Source organism: Mytilus californianus, unplaced genomic scaffold (assembly GCF_021869535.1).
Source record: "Mytilus californianus isolate M0D057914Y unplaced genomic scaffold, xbMytCali1.0.p SCAF_7, whole genome shotgun sequence".
Taxonomy (NCBI): Eukaryota; Metazoa; Mollusca; class Bivalvia; order Mytilida; family Mytilidae; genus Mytilus; species Mytilus californianus.
In genome coordinates this window covers 37,768,525-37,784,578 of record NW_026262723.1, presented here as the reverse complement: position 1 = coordinate 37,784,578, position 16,054 = coordinate 37,768,525, and the positions used below count along the sequence as shown (strand labels likewise).

The window sequence follows — 16,054 nt, the reverse complement described above, 5'->3', positions numbered from 1 at the left end:
GCCCATTGCTGAATCATGACAATCACGCCAAATCTGATTGTTTTCATACTAGTTGTAAATGTAAATTTTAACAATTAGAGCTGCGTCTAGTAGAGATATTTGTTAGATATCTTGGCAGTAAATAATGTGCGGATAGGGCAATTGAATCTAATAGACTGCTTAACAATTTTGATAAACATGGCTTATTTGTTAGTTGAAATTGAGCTTTGAACTAACTCTCGGTAACTATGAATACTCATAGGTCGGTAGTGTGTATCTATTGTCTTTCTTTTTAGTAGTTTTTGAACAGATCTGATGAGTTCTGTCAGTTCCATCTGATTTTGAAATAAAATTGCCATTACTTGATGTTTGTGTTTGTGTTTGCAATTTGATGTAACGAGCAGTACACAAACATTATTAGTTATGTAGAAAAAGAGTGGACAACTTTTCTATTTGACGTAAATGTGCGGAAAGGTTATTTTGTGCAATATTGTAACTTTTTATACAAAATTCGCTTTTACAAACATAATTGCTTTATGCAAAGCTATTTTTCATTTACATGCGCATTTTAATATCAGAACTTAAATTTGAAGAGAAAAATCCAAGTGTTTACATTTGCTACACAGGGAAATTTCACTCACACGAATTTCACGTGAATCTAAATTCGAAATTCATGTGAATTTCACCTAAAACGAGCTTATACGTGAAACTCACGTGAAATCAGTTCCAGTGAGTTGCACGTGAATCTCATTTAAACTCACGTGAAAATCACATTAATTTTTTTCACGTGAATCCACGTAAATTTTAAAAATAAAGTTATTCAAATAACATTTAATTTTTAAAATTTAATTAAAATCATGAAAATACCAATTTTTCTTTTTCAAAGTTCACGTGAAATTCAAGTGATATTCACATGAAAAATGTTATGTGAATTTCATGTATAAGCTCGGTTGATGTGAATTTCATTCACGTGAGCGAAATTTGCCTGTGTAGAGTGTTTCCTTTTTCACTTAACTAACGTATATCCCACTTCACCAAATTATGACAAAATCACTGAACATAACTCTCTACGATACGCTCCAACCCAAGTTAAAGGCCAAGAATGTATGACCAAAAGTGACCTTAAATTCTGAAATTCACATCAGGTCAACTTCGCCTTAGGTTTGGATCCTAATTTTCGTACAATTTCTAAAATTATCAAATGGGAATGTAAGAAAAAAGTTAAATCACAAAAATACTGAACTCCGAGAAAAATTCAAAACGGAAAGTCCCTAATCAAATGGCAAAATCAAAAGCACAAACACATCAAACGAATGGACAACAACTGTCATATTCCTGACTTGGTACAGGCATTTTCTGATGTAGAATGAAAAATGGTGGATTAAACCTCTCACTTGTATGACAGTCGCATCAAATTCCATTATATTGACAACGATGCGTGAATAAAACAAACAGACAAATAGGTAAAAATGTCAAAATAGGGGTACAGCAGTCAACACCGTGTCACAATATTTATCACAACAAAAACACAAATATTTAACAAAGAAGCACAAAAAAGCATATATCACATTTAACAAATAAAGGCAACAGTAGTATACCGCTGTTCGAAACTCATAAATCGATAGAGAAAAAAAACAAATCCGGGTTACAAATTAAAACTGAGGGAAACGCATCAAATATAAGAGAAAAACGACACAACAAAAACACAACATTAAAATGTAACACACACAGACACGAACTATAATATAACAATGGCAATTTTCCTGACTTGGTACAGGACATTTTAAGAACAAAATGGTGGGTTGAACCTGGTTTTGTGGCATGCCAAACCTCCCGCTTTTATGGCAATGTTAAATATAACATTAAAATGACAACATTACATGACAGGATTACAATACAAATAAATGGGAGACAACATCGTTCATTGCTTACTTATTTTTGTATTTTATTTATGTATGCCAAATCAACCCATAAAGGATCGAGGGATTTTAAGCACTGGGACCGAATCGTAATTTTAACATTAACTCTGGCGTAGAATCGCGTGTTTGACGTCAGAATGTAAACGTCACACAGGTAGAGATATAAAATAATTTTGTCGTTCAAAGTATGCAAAAATTATACTAGAACAATAACACAATGGCGGGATGTTTATAGTACAGAGACACGTCACATGTATCAAAGAAACATAAAAAGCCACACGGACAAAGCACACAAGTAAAAATGAAAAATAATACAAACAACACAATGACGGGATGCATAAGTACAGAGCCACGTCAAATGTATATCACCAAAAACAGACCAAACAGTGAAAGTAGTATTAATAAAGACAAATAAAAGAACACTTTAACACATTATTAAGATGATAAACACGGTCAGTACGCAGAATCTATACTTCGAGACCATCATGATTTATTTGTGAAGTTGATACGGAATATTTATCAACAAGGTCTTGGTACCTTCCGATAAACTTTTTTAGAAAAAGGACGAGACGTTTTTTGACATACCCCTGGTTCATCAACTTTCTGCTCAGACACTGGTGAAGAAAGGTATGTTATTTATCATGTCAGCTTCGATTAAATTTATAAAGAATTCAAACAGTTGGAACACTTCTCTTCTCTATCACTAACGCAAAGTTGGTCTTGAATACATTTACATTGGTAGTGAAACGGATATTCTGACAAGTTTAAATTGAAATCCAATCAAAACTAATTCAAAATATTTCGACATTTTGATACCCCCTCTATTTTTAGTCCGTGTATGGTATGAGTGTCTTGTCAATATAGATATTCTTCAATATGTTTGATATGAAATCTGTTCGAGCCGAAAGATTGTCTAGAAATTGGAACATTTATTCTGTAAAGTAATAAAAAGCTTTTTTCATATTCATCTCTGAACAGCAATCCTATAATTGGCATGTATATTCCATAAATTGTCTTATAAAAGTTATATAAATGTTGATAATGATGATATCTTTATTAAAAATGACCTGCGGATAGCAAAGTGAGATGTGTGGTTTCGTATTTTGGGCCCCGGTGAATTTTTCAAATATAAAACGTGAAAGTTTCTGAAGTCGTTGTGCAATAAAACTCCGAATAGGTTATATGAACATCAGATATTAGCACAAACAGTAAGCTTTATTTGTAAGAAAACAAGGAATAGAGAATGGGGCGTTTTTTAACTGTGGAGTGCTACCTGACCCGCAAGCTGAAAAAAAAACGTTTAAGGATTAGTATTTCCCCGCTAGTATCAAAATTTAATAATGGTTTATCGTTATGTAGGAAAAGACTCAGTCATGTTTCCATTCTATTTTAGATATATCAAATACAACTAAAGAGAAATGCAATATTGCTTTCAACATGTTCATTCAGTTTTATTGTTATGAAATCTGCCATGTAATATGAGCAATATTTCTAGTGAAGGTCTTTTTATTTAGATAAATCAATTTAAACGGGGAGCATCCTGAAAAAAATAAGATAACTTCTGAAAATGAAAATAAATCAATAGAAGGGATAAAAATGCCATATTTCTTTATGTATGAATAATCTGATGCGCGTAAACATTTAAACAGGATCTTATTTCCACAAGCCAGTAGATGTTTTACCAAGATCTTTTTTTTTTTCTCGTCATGATTATTACATACATGTATTAATCTATAAGTTCGACTGTGTTGCTCGTGTTGAAAATAATCAGATAGAAAGTTATCATGACGAGCAAGCGACAACTTGACATTAACAACTTTGGCATATGGTCACTATTTCAAACCAAACTAAAAAAGATAAAAAAAAAACTGAAAAGGTAAATTAGGTCTTGTATCCACCTGTTGTAATATTAACGTTTTTTTTTTTTTTGGTTTTTTTTTTGTGTTTTTTTTTTTGGAGGGGGGGTGGTAAAAGATAAATAACTGTATAACTCTTTGTAACATGAGTGGTAATGTTTCCTTTGATCCTAACTTCTGTTATTTTTAGAGGAGTGCACTAACTGAATGAATTTTAGTTAGTGCACTATTCAATCCCGCCTTTGACCACCTTTCGTTGGAAAAGCGAAGAATGGGAGGAACTGAAACCAGTGCTCTAACATCCATATTCAAAGTCTTGCTCCACTTCCTTGGACTAATAAATAATGAAAGGGTCAGACAAAAAGTAAAATCTATGACCATAAAAAAAATTGATACATTTAATTTAAATGCATACACAACAAATTATAAAAACATAAATTCTTGAAAGGATAAAAGGGTATTTACTAGATCGAACACATACCTTATCCTCCTACTAGTCAAACTCTTAAACCTAACCCTAATTTAAAACATGGTTCCCTAAACTTTGGCATTTGGTCAATTTTTCAAATTAAACTTTAAAGTTGACATATAAGTCTTATAAATTTGAAATGAAAAAAAACGAAAACTTACTCTTTGTTGATTTTGATGAATCAGAATTTATTAATCCAAAGAAGTTAGACCAGGATTGTCAATAATTTGCCAAAATATTTTGACTATGTAATTTCAAACAGTAAATAAACTAGAGGCTCTCAAGAGCCTGTGTCGCTCACCTGATTCTACTTTGGTTTTGGAAATCATGTAAAAATAGATTAAAATCATAACAGATACCCTAATAATGAGTGAAGCCAAATTTGGTTTAATATTGGTCGTGTAATTTAATAAAAAAATCCTGGTGGCCATCTTGAACAGTAAATCGCCAACAAAGTAGCAACACTTAATCAGCACCTCATAAGAAACATTTATGCCATGTTTTGGTTTCATTCCATTCAGTGCACCTCTAGAAGAAGCATGTGTATGTATTTCCCATAGGGTCTTGTGTTATAGGAAGTCCCCCCATTGGCGGCCATCATGAATGAATGATCAGCTTCAAAGTAACAAAACTTAGTCAGCACCTCATAAGGAACATTCATGCCATGTTTGGTTTCAATCCATTCAGTATGTGTTTCTCTAAAAGAAGACATTTGTATGTATTGTCCATAGGGTCCTTTGTTAAACATTGTCCCCATCTGGCAGCCATCTTGGATGAAGGATCAGCTTCAAAGTAACAACACTTGGTTAGCACCTCAAAAGGAACATGCATGCCATGTTTGGTTTCATTCCATTCAATGGTTCTCTAAAAGAAAGCATTTGTACGTATTTCTCATAGGGTCCTATGTTAAACTAAGTCCTCTGCTGGCAGCCATCTTAGATTATGGATCGGCTTCATAGTAACAACACTTGGTCAGCACCTCATAAGGAACATTCATGCCATGTTTGGTTTCATTCCATTCAGTGGTTCTCTAAAAGAAGACATTTGTATGTATTTCCCATAGGGTCCTATGTTAAACTACGTCCCCCGCTGGCTGCCATCTTGGATGATGGATCAGCTTCAAAGTAACAACACTTGGTCAGCACCTCATAAGGAACATTCTTGCCATGTTTGGTTTCATTCCATTCAGTGGTTCTCTAAAAGAAGACGTTTGTATGTATTTCCCATAGGGTCCCATGTTAAACTAAGTCCCCCGCTGGCGGCCATCTTGGATTATGGATCAGCTTCATAGTAACAACACTTGGTCAGCACCTCATAAGAAACATTCATGCCATGTTTGGTTTCATTCCATTCAGTGGTTCTCTAAAAGAAGACATTTGTATGTATTTCCCATAGGGTCCCATGTTAAACTAAGTCCCCCGCTGGCGGCCATCTTGGATTATGGATCGGCTTCAAAGTATCAACACTCGGTCAGCACCTCATAAGGAACATTCATACCATGTTTGGTTTCATTCCATTCAGTGGTTCTCTAAAAGAAGACATTTGTATGTATTTCCCATAGGGTCCTATGTTAAACTAAGTCCCCCGCTGGCGGCTACTTGGATCATGGATCGGCTTCAAAGTAACAACACTCGGTCAGCACCTCATAAGAAACATTCATGCCATGTTTGGTTTCATTCCATTCAGTGGTTCTCAAAAAGAAGACATTTGTATGTATTTCTCATAGGGTCCCATATTAAACTAAGTCCCCCGCTGGCGGCCATCTTGGATGATGAATCCGCTACAAAGTAACAACACTTGGTCAGCACCTCATAAGGAACATTCATGCCATGTTTGGTTTCATTCCATTCAGTGGTTCTCTAGAAGAAGTTCAAAATGTAAAAAGTTAACGCCGACGACGGACGACGGACGACGGACGCCAAGTGATGAGAAAAGCTCACTTGGCCCTTCGGTCCAGGTGAGCTAAAAAAAAACACATTGAACAACATAAATATAGGATAAACTGGTTTTTATACTTTTTAAGTCATCAGTATTCTGAATCTTTGAAAAAACAATCGAAAGAAATGTCTTACTTATCTAAATTGGCATCTCTAAGATTAGTATTTAGATATGTATATATATAAACAAAGTCAAATTGTTGGGGACAATTTTAAATCTACTTCCTGTACAAAAGAAACCATGCTTTTGAGATTTTGTATTTATCACTTATCGAAATAACATCTTTGACAGTACAAAATGTATTTAAGATTATCATTGATTATATAGGAAGTTATTGAGACGAGAAAGGCTGACATGCACGCTTTAAGTGGAATTAAACAGTAAAGGAATGTTTTTGTTATCAAAGGTATAAAGTATTATAAAGATAAATATATACAAACTGAAAATAAAAAGCACTCTTTATAAATATAGGATCTAAACTAAAGGACTAAAAAATAAGTGTGTTTTAGTAGCAGCTGATAAGACAGCAAACAATATTGTGCTTGTTTGACGTAAGTATAACATCGATGTCTTACGTGGAGAATTCATAATTCTATAACTTTTCTTTTGACCCGTTTATCAGAAAAGTACGTAACAGAAAACCACATAGTAAAATGAACCTGTGAAGAGTTAAATCATTTCTCTCCTATATTGTACTGGTTTCCTAAATTACACAAAACAGTGTTCTCCTACTATGTACTGGCTACCTAGATTACACAAAACATCTTATAAATCTCGCTTAATATCATCTACTACTAGATGACTTTTACTGAATTATCTATTTTTCTGGCTATTAGACTTACTACTGTAAAAATATGTAGTATTCAATATTGCAATACAGTATATCAAAAAAGGTGTCAATCATATTATAAGTGTTACAAATTTGGTAAAGTCTTATAAACTAAATGATGTTGATCGCGTAGAAAACTCTGGTCAAGTATGATTTTCCTACTTTATACGCTACTATTCCACATAATCTGATTAAAATGAACAGCAACTTACTTTAAAAAAATCCAAAATTAACAGCAATAATTTTCTTTTCCTAGATTAAGATATTTCAGTTTTACACCAGAAACTCTACACAAAAAAATACGACAAAAGGAATGTTTTTTCTTCCCCTATTGTTAATTTTCCTTTTTTGGACGGTGATGTTCCTCTGGCACCATCATACGGTGTTTATATATCCCAACTCGTTCGTTATGCCCGTGTCTGAAATGACGTTTTGGATTTCAATGAACGTAATCTATGTATTACTGGTAAATTATTAAGTCAGGGATTTCATGACCACAAATTACTTAAAACTTTACTAAATTCTTCCTAGATACAAATATTTGGTTCGCAAGTTTGGCTTTACCTGTAAAAAACTTATTTCAGACGGAATAGCACATCCTAGATTTTACGGTGATGTTGTTCACTGAACCCGGAAATTTTATACGATCCGGGTAAACTTATCAATCCTTTAAATAAAAGTGTTGTAAAATGTTACCAATTCAACACTGTAATTAGATCTTTGAATATTGTTTTTATTGGTATAAATATTGATTTCGTTATCAGTAAATTAAAATCATACTAATAGTTTGGTCATACACATATGCACTTTAACGGTACTACAATCTGTCGATCGTTTGGCATTTTGGCATTGCGCAAGGGCATGTTTTTCTCTGACTGTTAATGACGTCTTTACACTAAATCCATTAGATGTTGGATGTGTACTGATTGATAATTAAGTCTTAGATACATAATTTTTTTATAAGTTTTTATTGGCTTTGCACTAGCTGTCAGTAACTGCGAGTACTCTCAGATCTGTACTTAATGTCCCTTTTTGTTGAAAGGGATGAGGGATAGATAAGTACCCTACCACGTCCAGTCTGTGTTTATGTTTGATGTTTTTCTGTTTTGTATCGATCTGATGAGTAAGGCCTTTTTCAACTGATTTGTATAGTTAGTTCTATTGTTGTGCTGTTAATTTTCAAAATTGAATTGTTTCATATTTTCATGTCGGGGCCTTTTACAGCCGACTATACGGTATGGGTTTTCCTCGTTGTTAAAAGCCGTACGGTTGCCTTTAATTTCTTATATCCATTGAGTAGACTGTTGTTAAGTCTCGTCTTAAATCAATGATAATATAATACAGATATTTATATTGCCTGAAGCATCAACGGATATATACTGGAATTTTGAAAGCTTGATCAATGAAAATAGAAGACTCAGTCCAAGATTAGTTTCATTTGACTTAGTGGTGTACAGAAAATATCATGACTGGCGATTTATTCCAAGTAAGAGTTAAAACAATTGTCCTTGTGGTCTAACTTGAGGCTCCTATGAGCTAGAATCACTAACCTGGTAAACCATACAGCATTAAAAGCATTAGCAAAAAGTGAAAACCATCCTTCACATTCTTAGTAAAATTGTGCCAAATCTATGATGTATGTTTGGGTTGCTTACCCAATTTTGTCAATATAACAGATCTATAAACAATTGTTATACAAGTGGAAGGTTTAGTTAGCTATAAACCAGGTTTAACCCAACATTTTCTTCGGAAAATGCCTGTACCAAGTCAGAAATATGGCAGTTGTTTTTTATCATTTGTTCCATTAATTGATAGCGTTTGAATCTGTCAGTTTTTGTGGACTTCCCCTTTTTTGAATTTGCCTTGGAGTTCGGTATTTTTGTAATACTTTTTTCTATTCAGATTCACATAATTATGTGCAACTATTTGTAGATCTTATCTTGCTGATTATTTGAACTTTTCACAGTTTCTCTACATCTATATAGTTCTAACGCTAATAGTCAAAAATGCAATGGTCACTGATTGAAAAGCATTAAATTAACTCCTTTATGGAGTTGGTTGACAATTAAAGTTATGCTAACTAATTTGAAGATTTTATCTGAATGTTCACTTTTGTAGAAAACCGTTTCTCTCTATCTATTATTGTTTCATTATGATGGCAAAAACACAAAAAGGGTAAAACTCATCATTTCAGGGATATAACTCTTATGAGGACAGGATTGACAATTACAGTTATGTTGACTTATACTTGTAGATGTTATTTTTCTGGGGATTCTTTTAGCTGATTACAATTTTTCTCTTAAGTTATTAGTTTTCAAGAGAATACCAAAATATTGGTGAAAACTGTTTCTGAATGGCAATATGAGTTGATTGTTCATTTCTGTAGTCATGCTGACTTAAGTGTACAGTTTTCTCGCTATCTACTAGCTATAGAATTGAAGAGCAAAATAATTGCTTACAGGAGTACATTCATCAACTGAGGATTTTGATCATTTGATTCTTTTGTTTTGTGCATCTTGTCAAGATGATCATTTCTGCTGTTACAATTTCTCTCTATCTGTTATAGTTTTCAAGATTATAGCAAACAAAAATTAAGGCTGCAACATTTGCTGATCTTACCAGAACAGAAAATAGAACGGAGTGTTATCAGATGCTTGTAAGGAAAGCGTGGACACATGATCTGTTATAATCAGTTTCGTCGAATATTTTTTGTCAATACATTTCATAAGGATATTGACATTAAACCTAGAGTAAACAGGAAGCTTGGTGAAAATCGATGTGATGCTATCAACATTATCTTAAACAAACAGTGAATAGGAAATTGTTATCTAAATTCCATATTTTTCTATAACAGATAATGGTTTTTAGAGTCAAATGTCAACCATGCGTTACTAGCAGAAGAAATATTTATTTAGTTTAGTTAAATTGCTCGTTGATAAAAAGTATAAGACTCAAAACTGAAAATTTGGAAGGCCAAATCAAGTACGAAGTTCAAGAGCATTTAAATCGTAGCATTCTATCAGTATCAAAGAAGACAAAACCTCAATTTAAATAAATCAATATTACCTCGATCTACTTTCTCAGTTTTGTCATGTTTAGATAACTTAATCTTGAAGGATTATTGTATATCTCGAATTTAGTTTTTGTTATAATAAACCTTTTGGAATTTTTGGTCCTCAATGCTCTTCGATTTCGTACTCAATTTGTCCATTTTCAGTTTTTTTATTCGAGCGTCACCGATGAGTCTTTTGTAGACGAAACGCACGTCTCGCGTACAGAATGTTCAGCCTTGTGTCTATGATGAGGTTATTTATAAAGCATTTTTCTTATTTCGTTTTCACTTTAAACAATAAACGAGGCATAATCGCTAATTGTGTCGTACATATAATAGATCTGATTACAATTTAACTTTCAAATTTATCAATAGTTATTCGTTTATTTAATGTTGTTTACACACCTTTTGCACATGACCGCTTGGGTGAGATTCGTTGTGTACATTTTCAACATCTTTAATGTCATACCGTAAATTGGGTTATTTTGGTAGTAGTTTTATTTTGATTTATTTGGCGCCTCCAAAGAAGGTGCCATAATTAAACACACGAAAATAACGCAACACTAAAAATTTTCCAATTTACGGTATAGCTTGTTACTTTTCAGTTCTTATACATCCTTGGCTTTTAAATATTCGGCTTTCAACAATCTTGATGATGGTAAATCCAGAAAAGCGCTTTGGAAGCATGCAATATATAAAGTGTTGTTTTCATTTTTACAGACTGGTTCGATGCCGCTGCTGGTGAAATATCGGTCCCCGAGGGTATCATCAGCTAGGTACTCAGTTCTTCGGTGCTGACATAATCAATAACAAACCTTTGTTTTAGTTGTCCGTTTATAAATTTAGAAACCATTCAGAAACTACGTAGCATATGTCATGTTGCTCATGGCTAGTAAAAAATCGGTGATACTAAGGTTTCAATTCACTATAGCAAAGTTGACTGTAGATGGATTTGGCTATAATAATTGGTGCTTTTTGGTCATATAGCTCTTAAACTGTTTCCTCTCTTATACGCCCTTGGCTTTCAAATTTTCGGCTTTGAGTATTCCTGATGAAAGTTAATCCAGAAAAGCCATTCGGACACATGCAATCTATAAATTGTGTTTTCATTTTTTTTTACAGCCTAGCGGGGGAGCAGATAGACTGAATAACTCAATAAGTTACATTGGTCCCTGCTCTTTTCCACTAAAAAGGAAATATAAATTGACATCATACTTACCTGTCGTGAATATTGGACAAAACTTCATCGTTCGTGTATGAAAAGTAAACCAAAGTCATACATTGACATTAACATAGCCAGTTATACCAAAAGGATATTTTTAGAGAAGAAGAAAAAATCATTGCATTTTTCATATAATTACACCTAAGATGAGTATCCTGGATTTTCATTGGTTAATAGCTGGTGTATTTTTAAAGCACTTTCTTTAAAAAAAAAGATGAATATTGTTCCTATTTTATCAATTCCGGTATACGCACAAGGATATGCCTTTTTTACCTTCTCTCCCATAGTATTTGTCAAAAAGTACAAATGTATATACCTTTTTGACAATTCACGGAGACGCTTGATCAATCGTGCGTTTAATAAAATTCGGTTGTTTTTGTCAACGTCTTGAATAAAAATTAATGGAATTAAATGTCTATCAAGGTGAAACTTCGGCATTTCTATGAAATGTAGTGTAATTAAACAGATATAACATGTTCAAGGCGGTGTTTCCGAAAAAAAAAACCTTCTTGAACATAATATATCGGTTAAAATATTATATCAATATGTATTACAGCTTGCTTGATGAAAAATGCAAAGCGATGTAAAAATTTAACTCAAAATGTATATATATATTTGGAAGTAAAAAATTTTATTATTGGGTAAGGGTTGATTTCAACAGACGTGGTGTATTTAAATTACTACAAATCTAATAATCCTCGAAAATTTGGTAAAACACATTTAGTATACGGATAGGAAAGTAATGCAAGGATTGCATTATTTCTGTGGAACCTGTCTAATCTAAATTCTAGAATTTATTGATACGGACGACACGTATTGATGCAATATAATCAAGACCAATTATTTAAAAAGCCAAAAATATAAAACATTTGCGGGTGTCAAATTGCGTCAAGGGAGAGAAAAATCAAAGGGGAGCAAGCAATTGACCAACAACAATTAAAATAGGAAGTCCTAAATTAAACACAGAAAAGTAGAAACTTACCACTTCTTTATTTTGATGAATCGAACCCCATTATTCAATCTAATGATTTTGAAATTTAAACTCTCTTATAAATGATTGACAAATCCGTAATAAATGGTTAATGTTATATAATCTATAAGCAAATAAATTCTGTAAAATGAAATCGAAACATCTTTAGATAAGCACAAAAATCATTTTTTAACAGAATGTATGACGTTTTTCTTTTTTAAAATAAATTCAACATTTATAATTAAAATTCTTTTTTATCCAAATCACAAAATTTGTAGATCTGTAATGCAATATATTGTGATGTTAAAAACGTATGATACTGACATAAACAGAGCGGTCAAAGTCATCTAAGATCAAATCTTCATTGAGAGTTGCAATTTAAGGTTTAGTTGTATTGCATAATGTATAATCTAAAAATTCACATAAAAAAAAACCATTGTAATCACGCCAGTACTAAATGTTTTTATATCAGGTTATTATAGGAACTCCTAACGATGGATAAATATATTTTTTTTAAATACTCATAAAAGATATAACGTGTTTCTTTTTATTCGAATTTTAAGCACGTTTCTCTGTCTAAACGAAAACAACTGACAATGTTAACGTTTTATAATAAGCAAGTGATAAGCAAACGAGAGACGGGAGATACTAAAAGTATATTAAAACTCATAAGTCGAAAACGGACTGATAATGTCATGGCCAAAAAATGAAAAACGACCAAAAGACAAACAACCGTCTACAAAACACAATATAGAAAACTAAAGACGGAGGAACACGAACTCCACTGAATACTGGGGGTGATTTAAGGTTCTCCGGAAGGGTAAAGAATGTTGCTTCAGTAGAAAAAACGAAGACGAATGAATACAAGTTGACCAGCGCGTACTGTATCCCAAAATCAATTACAAGACTTCCGTAATATACAAAGATCTATCGTATGTTTGCTTATGCTTTTAAAACTAACAAACAAAAACAAAAAAATTATATAAATCTGATACACAGAAAAGTGAAGTCTCAATTTAATAGAAATTGATCCAATATCCACCCAAATTTCATAGAAATTTATCCAATATCCACCCATTTAGGTGCGAATCATACATGTATATATGCATGGCCTCACATTGATACTATGCTATGTACGCAATGTTTCGGGGTTTTTTTCGGAATTGCGTTTATTCCAGGGAAACCCTTCATCAGATATAGTTTCATAGAAATTGATCCAATATCCACCAATTTAGGTGCGAATCGTATCTCTGAACTTACATTGATACTGTGCTATGTACGCAATGTTTCGGTTTTTTCGGAATTGTGTTTACTCCAGGGAAACCTTCATCAGACATAATTTCATAGAAATTTCATAGAAATTGATCCAATATCCACTCATTTAGGTGCGAATCACATCTCTGGCCCAAATAACAGAGTAGATAGCATGAAACTGTATATAGCAAAACTGACCAGAAAAATAATTTCTACGACTTTGTCAACATGACTACCAAAATTAACCGATCAACTCATGTTGCCTTTCAAAGACAACTTTCACCCAATTTACATTTTTGAATATTATCTTGAAAACTGTAATAGTCAATTGACGATATCTGATACATTGATATATTCATAGGTCTTATTTTTGCTACCTAAAGGTTTTCTTTGTCCGCTATATATGTTTTCAAGATAATAGCCATGCGCTGATAGAAATTTGATAAAATTAACCCAATGATTCCAGGTGAAATTACTCCAAAATTAGCAATCCAGTTTTTCTGAAAATACAGGACAGGTAGATCTTGACCTATTGATCTCAGATTTACCCTACAGAATCACAGGCATTTGTCTCAGAAAAAATGTTGTATTAAGGTATATATAGGATTTTTTTTTCTGAGACAAGTGCCTGTGTACAGAATGTCAGTTTTGCTCTCAAGATATAAACTGAGTCTTCTTCAGATATGTCTTCTTCTTCTTCCGAATACGGGAGTAGACTCCAAGGTAGGAGTGTAAAACTTCCCGGAACTTGTGTGCTATGTACATAATTATGGACTTAATTAAAATTATTATAAACAATAAAGAAAAATAGTCTGTAGAATAACATATATACATTATGTACAGTGGCTTTGGTAGTTTAATAAGTTGGTGTGGGTCCTTCAAATGTTAGAGTGGATATGCCACTTTTGAAGGATTCCTGGGTGTCAGACATATCTATTGCTTCAGGTAGTGAATTCCAATCAGAGATAGTGTTCGGATAAAAAGAAAATTTATAGAAGTCTTTATTGGTTGCTATTTGCCGAAATTTATGTTGCCCCATCATGAGTACGTCTATCAGATTTTGATCCTTTGGAACTTCTACTAACCCCCAATTAATTTCATATAGCATAGTTAATCTAGCTTTTTTTCGTCTATTGTATTGATAAACTTTCCCATTGTAAAGGATTAATCATGTAGGAAACTGCTCCCGGTGTTTTATAATCATTATAGACGAATCTGTCTGCTTTACGCTGAATCTGCTCAACATGAGTGATGTCAGGGTGCTTTTTGTACGGATCCCAGACAGGGGAAGAGTATTCGACGACTGGACGGACAAGTGATGTGTTCGTAAGGTTTTTAACCTTACGTGTGCATTTTTTAAGTTTCTACGAAGAAAGCCTAAGTTTTTATTTGTCTTGCAGGTAATATTGTTTATATGTGTTCCCCAGTCAAGATCATGGCTTATAGTTACGCCTAAATATTTACTGGCATTTACTGATTCTAAAACATGATTATGCAATGTATAATCAAAAGCGGAAGGGTTAATTTTTTTAGAGATGTCACAGTGTATTACATAACATTTTTCAGGATTAAAATTCATTTGCCAGTCCTGTTCCCATTGCACTATTTAACAAGATACATCTTTTTCGGGAAGTTTGCAGATAACCGGATGATGCCATACACCATTACAGAAAAGCCTTCGTTTGTCTTTGTGGGAACAATGGAGAAGATTTGTTTTCAAGTAAGTTTACGACGGACGCTAAATGATGGCATAAGTTTGTGTAACATACATGCAAAGTGAGCTTCAATAAACTAAATAAACAGCTGCGCCATGAGCGCATGATACGCCCGTCGTATTGTGTGTGAATAAGCATAAATAGTTTCTGACATACGGCGTGACATGCGAAAACCCCCCTTTTTTTTACAAAAAACTCAATATCTCTAAAATAAAACTTTGAATCAAAACCAAAAAGTATACAGATCTTTATATTAATATAACTAAGAAGTGTGTAAAATTTTAAGCAATAATCATAAATCGTTTTTGAGATACGGCGCGACATGTGAAAACCCCCCTTTTAAAAAAAAATCAATATCTCAAAAATAAAATTTTGAATCAAAACCAAAAAGTAGTATAGATCTTTAGATTAATATAACTAAGAAGTGTGTAAAATTTTAAGCAATAATCATAAATCGTTTTTGAGATATGGCGCGACATGTGAAAAACCCCTCCCCCTTTTTTTACAAAATACTCAATAACCAGGGGCGTAGCTACCTTCTAAATGAAGTGGAATCACAAACTAAAGGGCGAGGGGTCTGGGGGCCGCCTTAGGCCCCCAGTATGCCTGGTAGGGGGTCCAGGGGGGGCGAAGCCCCCGTAAGCTCCGCATATATAGCGTTTCAAAACAATCACAACCGTAATAAAACTTGGACATTTTTGTTGTGTTTTTTTGTCAACTATTTATTTAACTTCGAGTCGAATGAAGACTAAACATTGTCGTTTGAGTTTTTTGTACGCCGTGAAAGCTTTTAAAATCACGAAGATTAATTGTTCCATATGCTAGTATTTGTATTGAGCAAAGAAGTATAA

At 33.1% G+C, this 16,054-nt stretch overlaps 1 protein-coding gene across 1 annotated transcript in view; it reads right to left on the bottom strand.

The window, feature by feature from the left end:
• LOC127707954 (uncharacterized) overlaps window positions 1-12,261 on the bottom strand; it is a 53,688-nt gene extending 41,427 nt beyond the window's left edge. The window contains exon 1 of the mRNA XM_052212721.1: window positions 12,247-12,261. The gene's annotated coding sequence lies outside the window, so the exon portion shown is untranslated. The remainder of the gene's footprint in view (window positions 1-12,246) is intronic.
• Window positions 12,262-16,054: the final 3,793 nt, after the last annotated feature.